Raw genomic sequence first — 14,348 nt, forward strand, 5'->3', positions numbered from 1 at the left:
TTGTAACTGAGCGTCTTGTAATGTGCTCTCACTCTTAAGGACAGGGCCTGTAACCAACTGCACTTTAATCACAGGAGGCTGGTGGCACCTTCATTGGGGAGGACAGGCTCATGGTAATGGCTGGTATGGAATGGTAATGTATGGAATGGTAATGTATGAATGGAATGGTAATGAATGGAACGGTAATGTATGGAATGGTAATGTATGAATGGAATGGTAATGTATAATAATAATAATATGCCATTTAGCAGACGCTTTTATCCAAAGCGACTTACAGTCGTGCGTGCATACATTTTTGTGTATGGGTGGTCCCGGGGATCGAACCCACTACCTTGGCGTTACAAGCGCCGTGCTCTACCAGCTGAGCTACAGAGGACCACGTAATGTATGAATGGAATGGTAATTTATGGAATGGTAATGTATGAATGGAATGGTAGTGATCTCCATTTACTTCATTCCAGTCATCCTTTTGAACCGTCCTCCCCTCTGTGACTGTTAACAGTTAGCCTGAATGTCCCAGTGACATTAAGAAGGTTATTACCAGTTGAAGGGAAAGGGTTTGGAATAAATAACATGGGTCATACCAGCCTGAGCCCTGCTCTTTGTCCGGACTCCAGATCTCTGTGTGTGTCTGGCAAGGTGGGGAGACGGGGAGATTCTCGTTTGGCGAAAAGACAGTCCTCTCCTCCGTGAACCGGAAACCGATAAGTGGTGGAGGAGACTGTGAATTTGTTTTTGTAAGTGAACGGAAGAGGGTCCTGCCCTCCTCCAGAGACTCCTTTCATCGAGGAGACGCGTGTATCCTACCACAGAATAGTTTTGAATCGGCTGGGGGGTTTTTTTTGTCAGGAGAAAAATACGCACACCGTTTTAAAAACAATATGCTACTTATTGACTCCTATTACCTTTGACCTTTTTCAAAAGGAGGCAATCGAGGACGCAGGAGCTAATCTAAATGAGAAAAGGCCAGGGTGTTATGCATCTCCGCAAAGCTCCTCTGCTCAGCTGCTTCCTCTGTGAACTGTCACAACCAGGAAGTATTTATAGTGGTATGGTGGCAGGAGGCAGCACATTGTGAGACAGATGTCACCGTACAGTACATCTCTAGGGTTAGACTGATGTTACAGTACATCTCTAGTGTTAGACTGATGTTACAGTACATCTCTAGGGTTAGACTGATATTACAGTACATCTCTAGGGTTAGACTGATGTTACAGTACATCTCTAGGGTTAGACAGATGTCACCGTACAGTACATCTCTAGTGTTAGACTGATGTTACAGTACATCTCTAGGGTTAGACTGATGTTACAGTACATCTCTAGGGTTAGACTGATGTTACAGTACATCTCTAGGGTTAGACTGATGTTACAGTACATATCTAGGGTTAGACTGATGTTACAGAACATCTCTAGTGTTAGACTGATGTTACAGTACAGTACATCTCTAGGGTTAGACTGATGTTACAGTACATCTCTAGGGTTAGACTGATGTTACAGTACATCTCTAGGGTTAGACTGATGTTACAGTACATCTCTAGGGTTAGACTGATGTTACAGTACATCTCTAGGGTTAGACTGATGTTACAGTACATCTCTAGGGTTAGACTGATGTTACAGTACATATCTAGGGTTAGACTGATGTTACAGTACATCTCTAGGGTTAGACTGATGTTACAGTACATCTCTAGGGTTAGACTGATGTTACAGTACATCTCTAGGGTTAGACTGATGTTACAGTACAGTACATCTCTAGGGTTAGACTGATGTTACAGTACATCTCTAGGGTTAGACTGATGTTACAGTACATCTCTAGGGTTAGACTGATGTTACAGTACAGTACATCTCTAGGGTTAGACTGATGTTACAGTACATCTCTAGGGTTAGACTGATGTTACAGTACAGTACATCTCTAGGGTTAGACTGATGTTACAGTACATCTCTAGGGTTAGACTGATGTTACAGTACATCTCTAGGGTTAGACTGATGTTACAGTACAGTACATCTCTAGGGTTAGACTGATGTTACAGTGAACTAAATCAGCAGCCTCATATTCAGCTTCACTACATGTGTACTCTTCATCGAACTTCTCGTGTGTTATGTAAAGGAACTGGAGGAGGACAATGTATCTGTTACTCTAAGACATTGGTGACATTACGTATCAGTCACCATGGGGCCTGGGCTGGTGGGGCATTAGACAATAGAGGAATTGTTACATTGTACAATACAATGATATATATATATAATGTCACTCACTCAACGATGCATCACAATGCCTGCACCAGCGTAGGTCCCCCACGGGAATCGAACCCACAACCCTGGCATTGCAAGCGGCATGCTCTACCAACTACACAATACAATACTATACAATGTCACGCTAACGCAAAGATGCATCACAATGCCTTCGTCAGCATAGATCCCCCCCAACACCAACTGTAAATTATTGATTTTGACGGTGATGCTTTTGGACAAAACTATGAGACTTTTCATCTGATGGTCATCAATAAGTCATGTGATTAAATTGTTCATACCAAACTCATTTATATTTCAACACAAAAATTTGATTTGGAACTGAGAGAAAAAATAAATGGAAGGGGCAGAGTGCTGTGCATGGTGCCGTGCCTCCTGTGTGTGTGGCTGTGGCTGTGGCAGCAGGTGCTAGCTGACTGTGTATATGTCTATACCAGTGGTGCTCGGCGCCGTTTTAAGATGAGGCCAATAATTTTTTTCATGAGCATGGCCTTATTTCTATTACAGCATATTGGATGACTGTCATTCATACTCCATCCACCCAGCTCAATGTAACGTTGATAGGTTTAGGATACTACATGATACTAAAACGTTCCCTATACCCATCATGAGGTTGCTTCAACCTAACCTATGAATAAAGGTTTACAACGTAGGTGCACACAGGTCGAGAGACACATTTGAGGTGACAGACACTCTTGCCTGTGTCGAGCTGATCTAGGGTTTAAATATTAGTCCAATAGTTGCAAACGAGAGTTTCTATTGGACAAATTCAGGTATGTTTATCCCTTGTTTCGTTCCGTTTGCTTCCGTTTAAGAAATGTTTTCCAACAGAATCGGCGGAATGAATACACCCCCTGATCACGTGTAAACACAGTTCACATTCATAGTAGCCTCGTTGTATTCCTTCTCGCATCTACGCGCTCTCCTCCTCTCACCTTTTCCCTTCACTTGTTGACTTCAATGCACAACATACAGTTGAAGTCGGAAGTTTACATACACCTTTGCCAAATACATTTAAACTCAGTTTTTCACAATTCCTGACATTTATTCCTAGTAATAATTCCCTGTCTTAGGTCAGTTAGGATCACCACTTTATTTTAAGAATGTGAAATGTCAGAATAATAGTAGAGAGTGATTTATTTCAGCTTTCTTTCATCACATTCCCAGTGGGTCAGAAGTTTACATACACTCAATTAGTATTCGGTAGCATTGCCTTTAAATTGTTTAACTTGGGTCAAACGTTTCGGGTAGCCTTCCACAAGCTTCCCACAATAAGTTGGGTGAATTTTGGCCCATTCCTCCTGACAGAGCTGGTGTAACTGAGTCAGGTTTGTAGGTCTCCTTGCTCGCACACGCTTTTTCAGTTCTGCCCACAAATTTTCTATAGGGTTGAGATCAGGCCTTTGTGATGGCCACTCCAATACCTTGACTTTGTTGTCCTTAAGCCATTTTGGCACAACTTTGGAAGTATGCTTGGGGTCATTGTCCATTTGGAAGCCCATTTGCGACCAAGCTTTAACTTCCTGACTGATGTCTTGAGATGTTGCTTCAATAAATCCACATCATTTTCCTTCCTCATGATGCCATCTATTTTGTGAAGTGCACCAGTCCCTCCTGCATCAAAGCACCCCCACAGCATGATGCTGCCACCCCCGTGCTTCACGGTTGGGATGGGGTACTTCGGCTTGCAAGCAACCCCCTTTTTCCTCTAAACATAACAATGGTCATTATGACCAAACAGTTCTATTTTTGTTTCATCAGACCAGAGGACATTTCTCCAAAAAGTACGATCTTTGTCCCCATGTGCAGTTGCAAACCATAGTCTGTCTTTTTAATCTCTAGGAGACAGAACGCGTCTCCTTCCTGAGCGGTATGACGGCTGCGTGGTCCCATGGTGTTTATACTTACTTATATTGTTTGTAGAGATGAACAGGGTACCTTCAGGCATTTGGAAATTGCTCCCAAGGATGAACCAGACTTGTGGAGGTCTACAATTTTTTTGCTGAGGTCTTGACTGATTTCATTTGATTTTCCCATGATGTCAAGCAAAGAGGCACTGAGTTTGAAGGTAGGCCTTGAAATACATCCACAGGTACATCTCCAATTGACTCAAATGATGTAAATTAGCCTATCAGAAGCTTCTAAAGCCATGACATCATTTTCTGGAATTTTCCAAGCTGTTTAAAGGCACAGTCAACTTAGTGTATGTAAACCTCTGACCTACTGGAATTGTGATACTGTGAATATTTCACTTATAAATCTGTCTGTAAACAATTGTTGGAAAAATTACTTGTGTCATGCACAAATTAGATGTCCTAACCGAGTTGCCAAAACTATAGTTTGTTAACAAGAAATGTGTGGAGTGGTTGAAAAACGAGTTTTAATAACTCCAACCTAAGTGTATGTAAACTTCCGACTTCAACTGTATAAGCTGTATATGACCAGGCGAAAAAACCTTTCCGAGCCAAACCTTCATATCATAACTGCTGACCGCTACACACAGCCTACATCATTGTCACCATATTAGCTAAAGTAAAGTCATAGTCAACATAGCTAATAGAACTAACACGTTAGTAAACCCGCTACAATCATGCAGTACAGTGTAAGCAGTTACACCGGCGGGCCTCGGTGGCAATAAATTAGTAAAACCAAAAGCTTACCTTGACTTGGAAGAGTTCCAGTGTTGGATAGTCATAGCCAGCTAGCTTACATAGCATCCCTCTGTTTGAGCCCAGTGTTTGAGTAGGCTAAACTAGCTAGCTGCATTTGCTAGCTAAGTAAGTGAAAGTGGGAAAAAAAAATACGAAATATAAAACTCTCTCTCTCTTGCTTCTTCTTTTCATTTTTGAAGAAATTAATTTGTTCAAAACTGTTCAACTATTGTCTGTCTCTCTCTCTTTGACTCAACTACTCACGACATGTTATGCACTGCAGTGCTAGCTAGCTGTAGCTTATGCTTTCATTCAATGATCCTTTGATTGGGTGGACAACATGTCAGTTCATGCTGCAAGAGCTCTGATAGGTTGGAGGACGTCCTCTGGAAGTTGTCATAATTACTGTGTAAGTCTATGGAAGTGGATGAGAACCATGAGCCTCCTAGGTTTTGTATTGAAGTCAATGTACCCAGAGGAGGACGGAAGCTAACTGTCCTCCGGCTACACCATGGTGCTACCCTACAGAGTGCTGTTGAGGCTACAGTAGACCTTCATTGCAAACAGTGTGCTTTAATCAATTATTTGGTGACGTGAATATATTTAGTATAGTTTTATCTAAAAAAAGATGACTATTTTTATGTTTCACTATTTTTATTAAATTCACTGATGAGGATGGTCCTCCCTTTCCTCCTCTGAGGAGCCTCCACTGGTCTGTATAGATGAAGTAGCCCTAAGGAGCATCTCTCTGTAATGTAACCCTATAGCCTGGCTGACTGACTGGCTCAATGTGTTGACATTCAACCTGACACTACTAGCCTGTCTGAATCTGGAGACACATGGAGCAGTGGGGTGGTCTGAATCTGGAGACACATGGAGCAGTGGGGTGGTCTGAATCTGGAGACACATGGAGCAGTGGGGAGGTCTGAATCTGGAGACACATGGAGCAGTGGGGAGGTCTGAATCTGGAGACACATGGAGCAGTGGGGTGGTCTGAATCTGGAGACACATGGAGCAGTGGGGTGGTCTGAATCTGGAGACACATGGAGCAGTGGGGTGGTCTGAATCTGGAGACACATGGAGCAGTGGGGTGGTCTGAATCTGGAGACACATGGAGCAGTGGGGTGGTCTGAATCTGGAGACACATGGAGCAGTGGGGTGGTCTGAATCTGGAGACACATGGAGCAGTGGGGAGGTCTGAATCTGGAGACACATGGAGCAGTGGGGAGGTCTGAATCTGGAGACACATGGAGCAGTGGGGAGGTCTGAATCTGGAGACACATGGAGCAGTGGGGAGGTCTGAATCTGGAGACACATGGAGCAGTGGGGAGGTCTGAATCTGGAGACACATGGAGCAGTGGGGAGGTCTGAATCTGGAGACACATGGAGCAGTGGGGAGGTCTGAATCTGGAGACACATGGAGCAGTGGGGAGGTCTGAATCTGGAGACACATGGAGCAGTGGGGTGGTCTGAATCTGGAGACACATGGAGCAGTGGGGAGGTCTGAATCTGGAGACACATGGAGCAGTGGGGAGGTCTGAATCTGGAGACACATGGAGCAGTGGGGTGGTCTGAATCTGGAGACACATGGAGCAGTGGGGAGGTCTGAATCTGGAGACACATGGAGCAGTGGGGTGGTCTGAATCTGGAGACACATGGAGCAGTGGGGAGGTCTGAATCTGGAGACACATGGAGAAGTGGGGTGGTCTGAATCTGGAGACACATGGAGCAGTGGGGTGGTCTGAATCTGGAGACACATGGAGCAGTGGGGTGGTCTGAATCTGGAGACACATGGAGCAGTGGGGTGGTCTGAATCTGGAGACACATGGAGCAGTGGGGTGGTCTGAATCTGGAGACACATGGAGCAGTGGGGTGGTCTGAATCTGGAGACACATGGAGCAGTGGGGAGGTCTGAATCTGGAGACACATGGAGCAGTGGGGAGGTCTGAATCTGGAGACACATGGAGCAGTGGGGAGGTCTGAATCTGGAGACACATGGAGCAGTGGGGAGGTCTGAATCTGGAGACACATGGAGCAGTGGGGAGGTCTGAATCTGGAGACACATGGAGCAGTGGGGAGGTCTGAATCTGGAGACACATGGAGCAGTGGGGAGGTCTGAATCTGGAGACACATGGAGCAGTGGGGAGGTCTGAATCTGGAGACACATGGAGCAGTGGGGAGGTCTGAATCTGGAGACACATGGAGCAGTGGGGAGGTCTGAATCTGGAGACACATGGAGCAGTGGGGTGGTCTGAATCTGGAGACACATGGAGCAGTGGGGAGGTCTGAATCTGGAGACACATGGAGCAGTGGGGTGGTCTGAATCTGGAGACACATGGAGCAGTGGGGAGGTCTGAATCTGGAGACACATGGAGAAGTGGGGTGGTCTGAATCTGGAGACATATGGAGCAGTGGGGTGGTCTGAATCTGGAGACACATGGAGCAGTGGGGAGGTCTGAATCTGGAGACACATGGAGCAGTCTGAATCTGGAGACACATGGAGCAGTGGGGAGGTCTGAATCTGGAGACACATGGAGCAGTGGGGAGGTCTGAATCTGGAGACACATGGAGCAGTGGGGTGGTCTGAATCTGGAGACACATGGAGCAGTGGGGAGGTCTGAATCTGGAGACACATGGAGCAGTGGGGTGGTCTGAATCTGGAGACACATGGAGCAGTGGGGAGGTCTGAATCTGGAGACACATGGAGCAGTGGGGTGGTCTGAATCTGGAGACACATGGAGCAGTGGGGTGGTCTGAATCTGGAGACACATGGAGCAGTGGGGAGGTCTGAATCTGGAGACACATGGAGCAGTCTGAATCTGGAGACACATGGAGCAGTGGGGAGGTCTGAATCTGGAGACACATGGAGCAGTGGGGAGGTCTGAATCTGGAGACACATGGAGCAGTGGGGTGGTCTGAATCTGGAGACACATGGAGCAGTGGGGAGGTCTGAATCTGGAGACACATGGAGCAGTGGGGAGGTCTGAATCTGGAGACACATGGAGCAGTGGGGTGGTCTGAATCTGGAGACACATGGAGCAGTGGGGAGGTCTGAATCTGGAGACACATGGAGCAGTCTGAATCTGGAGACACATGGAGCAGTGGGGAGGTCTGAATCTGGAGACACATGGAGCAGTGGGGAGGTCTGAATCTGGTGACACAAAGAGCAGTGGGGAGGTCTGAATCTGGAGACACATGGAGCAGTCTGAATCTGGAGACACATGGAGCAGTGGGGAGGTCTGAATCTGGAGACACATGGAGCAGTGGGGAGGTCTGAATCTGGAGACACATGGAGCAGTGGGGTGGTCTGAATCTGGAGACACATGGAGCAGTGGGGAGGTCTGAATCTGGAGACACATGGAGCAGTGGGGAGGTCTGAATCTGGAGACACATGGAGCAGTGGGGAGGTCTGAATCTGGAGACACATGGAGCAGTGGGGAGGTCTGAATCTGGAGACACATGGAGCAGTGGGGAGGTCTGAATCTGGAGACACATGGAGCAGTCTGAATCTGGAGACACATGGAGCAGTGGGGAGGTCTGAATCTGGAGACACATGGAGCAGTCTGAATCTGGAGACACATGGAGCAGTGCGGAGGTCTGAATCTGGAGACACATGGAGCAGTCTGAATCTGGAGACACATGGAGCAGTCTGAATCTGGAGACACATGGAGCAGTGGGGAGGTCTGAATCTGGAGACACATGGAGCAGTGGGGAGGTCTGGATCTGGAGACACATGGAGCAGTGGGGAGGTCTGAATCTGGAGACACATGGAGCAGTGGGGAGGTCTGAATCTGGAGACACATGGAGCAGTGGGGAGGTCTGAATCTGGAGACACATGGAGCAGTGGGGAGGTCTGAATCTGGAGACACATGGAGCAGTGGGGAGGTCTGAATCTGGAGACACATGGAGCAGTGGGGAGGTCTGAATCTGGAGACACATGGAGCAGTGGGGAGGTCTGAATCTGGAGACACATGGAGCAGTGGGGAGGTCTGAATCTGGAGACACATGGAGCAGTGGGGAGGTCTGAATCTGGAGACACATGGAGCAGTGGGGAGGTCTGAATCTGGAGACACATGGATCAGTGGGGAGGTCTGAATCTGGAGACACATGGAGCAGTGGGGAGGTCTGAATCTGGAGACACATGGAGCAGTGGGGAGGTCTGAATCTGGAGACACATGGAGCAGTGGGGAGGTCTGAATCTGGAGACACATGGAGCAGTGGGGAGGTCTGAATCTGGAGACACATGGAGCAGTGTTGAGGTCTGAATCTGGAGACACATGGAGCAGTGGGGAGGTCTGAATCTGGAGACACATGGAGCAGTGGGGAGGTCTGAATCTGGAGACACATGGAGCAGTCTGAATCTGGAGACACATGGAGCAGTGGGGAGGTCTGAATCTGGAGACACATGGAGCAGTGGGGAGGTCTGAATCTGGAGACACATGGAGCAGTGGGGAGGTCTGAATCTGGAGACACATGGAGCAGTGGGGAGGTCTGAATCTGGAGACACATGAAGCAGTGGGGTGGTCTGAATCTGGAGACACATGGAGCAGTGGGGAGGTCTGAATCTGGAGACACATGGAGCAGTGGGGAGGTCTGAATCTGGAGACACATGGAGCAGTGGGGAGGTCTGAATCTGAAGACACATGGAGCAGTCTGAATCTGGAGACACATGGAGCAGTGGGGAGGTCTAAATCTGGAGACACATGGAGCAGTGGGGAGGTCTGACTCTGGAGACACATGGAGCAGTGGGGAGGTCTGAATCTGGAGACACATGGAGCAGTGGGGTGGTCTGAATCTGGAGACACATGGAGCAGTGGGGAGGTCTGAATCTGGAGACACATGGAGCAGTGGGGAGGTCTGAATCTGGAGACACATGGAGCAGTGGGGAGGTCTGAATCTGGAGACTCATGGAGCAGTGGGGTGGTCTGAATCTGGAGACACATGGAGCAGTGGGGAGGTCTGAATCTGGAGACACATGGAGCAGTGGGGAGGTCTGAATCTGGAGACACATGGAGCAGTGGGGAGGTCTGAATCTGGAGACACATGGAGCAGTGGGGAGGTCTGAATCTGGAGACACATGGAGCAGTGGGGAGGTCTGAATCTGGAGACACATGGAGCAGTGGGGAGGTCTGAATCTGGAGACACATGGAGCAGTCTGAATCTGGAGACACATGGAGCAGTGGGGAGGTCTGAATCTGGAGACACATGGAGCAGTGGGGAGGTCTGAATCTGTAGACACATGGAGCAGTGGGGAGGTCTGAATCTGGAGACACATGGAGCAGTGGGGAGGTCTGAATCTGGAGACACATGAAGCAGTGGGGTGGTCTGAATCTGGAGACACATGGAGCAGTGGGGAGGTCTGAATCTGGAGACACATGGAGCAGTGGGGAGGTCTGAATCTGGAGACACATGGAGCAGTGGGGAGGTCTGAATCTGAAGACACATGGAGCAGTCTGAATCTGGAGACACATGGAGCAGTGGGGAGGTCTAAATCTGGAGACACATGGAGCAGTGGGGAGGTCTGAATCTGGAGACACATGGAGCAGTGGGGAGGTCTGAATCTGGAGACACATGGAGCAGTGGGGAGGTCTGAATCTGGAGACACATGGAGCAGTGGGGAGGTCTGAATCTGGAGACACATGGAGCAGTGGGGAGGTCTGAATCTGGAGACACATGGAGCAGTGGGGAGGTCTGAATCTGGAGACTCATGGAGCAGTGGGGAGGTCTGAATCTTTAATCTGGATTAAAGTAACTTTTGTTAGTGTCATATACACACTCAGCAATATAATTTATTAAATACAGTCCAGGTATGTTTTGAAGATGAGCAAACATTCCAGCTGGAGACAATACATTTGATATATTTCGTCCAGAACCTGAACACAAACAATTCTATTCTATTTACGTGAACTATCAGAGAAGCAATAAAGTTCAATTAAAGGGAACAAACACCATAAATCATGGTTTATTCCAATAGTAACAGATTATGATTTATAGCCTGGGTTGATCCTTTAACCGTATACAGATAAGTAGCAGTAGACACACCTGGGTTCAAATACTATCTGAAATCATTTCTGGGTTTGATTGAACTCTCCCGGTGTAATGGAACCTATAGAGTATCAGTACACAGCTCAGCCCATCTGGCACCAGGCAGGCTAAAGCAAACTCTGGTATCTGAACCCGGGTCTGGCAGTAACAGGGTGAAGTGTTGGTTATTCAATAGCTCGGGGTCATGCAGGTCATTGGGCCGACTGTTGCTGCCAGGCTCCTTTTACTGCTACACTAGCGATAATCAGCTGATATTACCGCTGTCAGGGTTGTGTGTGTGTCTGTGTGTGTCTGTGTGTGTGTGTGTGTGTGTGTGTGTGTGTGCATGCATGCCTCCTTGCGCACTTGCGTGTTTATTTATTTATTGAACCCAGTATTTTATTTTTACCAGGTAAGTTGACTGAGAACACATTCTGATTTACAGCAATGACACAGAGGACACATCATCCACCCGATGACAAGTATCCCTAACCCCAGCTGCTCTGCCCGCTCTTCTGTCATGTGGGGAGGGAGGGGTGAGAGAGAGAGTTGAGAGAAAGAGAGCGAGGTGAGTGAGAGAGTGAGAGGGAGAGTACACAGTTCATCACCCCTACATGCCTGTGTCCCCCCCCCCCCCCCCCCCTCCCCACAGCCCCCTCTCTGGCTGGCCAACCTCTAGAAGCCCCGGTAGCACTGCAGTGTTCTGAGTTAACCATAAGCTCCAGGGGAGAGTCAACCTGAACCGCAGGCTCCAGGGGAGAGTCAACCTGAACCACAGGCTCCAGGGGAGAGTCAACCTGAACCGCAGGCTCCAGGGGAGAGTCAACCTGAACCACAGGCTCCAGGGGAGAGTCAACCTGAACCACAGGCTCCAGGGGAGAGTCAACCTGAACCGCAGGCTCCAGGGGAGAGTCAACCTGAACCACAGGCTCCAGGGGAGAGTCAACCTGAACCACAGGCTCCAGGGGAGAGTCAACCTGAACCACAGGCTCCAGGGGAGAGTCAACCTGAACCACAGGCTCCAGGGGAGAGTCAACCTGAACCACAGGCTCCAGGGGAGAGTCAACCTGAACCACAGGCTCCAGGGGAGAGTCAACCTGAACCACAGGCTCCAGGGGAGAGTCAACCTGAACCACAGGCTCCAGGGGAGAGTCAACCTGAACCACAGGCTCCAGGGGAGAGTCAACCTGAACCACAGGCTCAAGGGGAGAGTCAACCTGAAGCCATCAATCAGGTGTTTCATTGTTCCAGGATTTTTCCTCAGACTGTCACTGTCACAATGTCTTCCTAAATACATGTCCTCATTGTGCGTTGACACAAATATACTCACCAATATACCACAAATATATCTACCAATATAGAAACCAGGATCTGCACAAGGGCCTGGTCAATTTGAGCGGGCTTTTATTGCTGCTTATTTTCGAGTTGGTAGCAAGTTACAGTACTTCAGAAACTGCAAAACAAACCTTTTACACTTCAAATCCGCAAACTTTCCTCTAACCTTAATCTATCAGCTAACCTGCTGGATGATTAATTCAAGGCTTTAAATAAGACGGGCAGGGTTGATTCATCGTAGCAGGGTGAGGTGCCGACTCCCTGCTGCCATTTCTGCCCCCTCAGCATGGGGACCTGGGTGTAAAGGCAGAAGGGTGAAGAGCAGCGTGGACACAGCTGCTGTGACCAGCTAGAGCTCATCTAGGATCATCAACTATCAACAGCGGGCCAGTTTTATTATTGAGCAGATGGTCGAGGGGCCGGAACATAATAGCAAATAATTTGTAGACTGCAATTTGACTGCAAGAATCCCAAAGAGATATTACAGTGCATTCAGGAAGTATTCAGACCCCTTCACTTTTTACACATTTTTGTTACGTTACAGCCTTATTCTAAAATGGATTAAATTGTTTTTTTCCCCCTCATCAATCTACACACAACACCCCATAATGACAAAGCGAAAACAGGTTTTTAGAAATGTATGCAAATGTATAAAAAAAAAACTATCACATTTATTTAAGTATTCAGACCCTTTACTCAGTACTTTGTTGAAGCACTTTTGGTAGCGATTACAGCCTCAAGTCTTCTTGGGTATGACGCTACAAGCTTGGCACACCTGTATTTGGGGAGTTTCTCCCATTCTTCTCTGCAGATACTCTCAAGCTCTGTCAGGTTGGATGGGGAACGTCGCTGCACAGCTATTTTCAGGTCTCTCCAGAGATGTTTGATCGGGTTCAAGTCCAGGCTCTGGCTGGGCCACTCAAGGACATTCAGGGTCCCGAAGCCACACCTGCATTGTCTTGGCTGTGTGCTTAGGGTCATTGTCCTGTTGGAAGGTGAACCTTCACCCCAGTCTGAGGTCCTGAGCGCTCTGGAGCAGGTTTTCATCAAGGATCTCTCTGTACTTTGTTCCGTTCATCTTTCCCTCGATTCTGACAAGTCTCCCAGTTCCTGCCGCTGAAAAACATTCCAACAGCATGATGCTGCCACCGCCATGCTTCACCGCAGGGATGGTATTGGCCAGGTGATGAGCGGTGCCTAGTTTCCTCCAGACGTGAAGCTTGGTATTCAGGCCAAAGAGTTCAATCTTGTTTTTATTAGACCAGAGAGTCCTTTAGGTGCCTTTTGGCAAACTCCAAGCGGGCTGTCATGTGCCTGCCTGCCTGCCTGCCTGTTTGTCTGTCTGTCTGTCTGTCTGTCCCCTCCTCTCTCTCCCTCGCTGGCTCGCCTGCTCTTTCTCTTTGCAATGAAAAACGCCAGTTTAGTCTGGTCTTCGGTCTGCTGCGTGTAGAATAGCTCAGCCTACTCATTGATAGACCATACTTTAGTGAACTTGCGTGAGACATTGCAGGCCAATAAATTCTGAGATACAGCATTGCATAGCCTATACATCTTTTAATTACCGATGCACGGTTCTGACTGTCTGCCTGGTGGCCGGCATGCCCCTCCCCTCTCGTTCTCTCACACTCTCACTAGCTCGCTCTTTCTTTGCTGTGAAAATTGCGAGAGTTTGTGTTCTCGGAAGTAGCCTACTAGCTTCCTCCGTTGCAAAAATACTGAATCTTAGGAGTCGATTCCTAGCAGAATCTAATATTACAGTATTTACACCAGACCCCACTACTCTGATTTACAGTATCTACACCAGACCCCACTACTCTGATTTACAGTAATTACACCAGACCGCACTACTCTGATTTACAGTAATTACACCAGACCCCACTACTCTGATTTACAGTAATTACACCAGACCCCACTACTCTGATTTACAGTATCTACACCAGACCCCACTACTCTGATTTACAGTATCTACACCAGACCCCACTACTCTGATTTACAGTAATTACACCAGACCGCACTACTCTGATTTACAGTAATTACACCAGACCCCACTACTCTGATTTACAGTAATTACACCAGACCCCACTACTCTGA

This window comes from Coregonus lavaretus, assembly GCF_964263955.1.
Source record: "Coregonus lavaretus genome assembly, chromosome: 21".
Lineage (NCBI taxonomy): Eukaryota > Metazoa > Chordata > Actinopteri > Salmoniformes > Salmonidae > Coregonus > Coregonus lavaretus.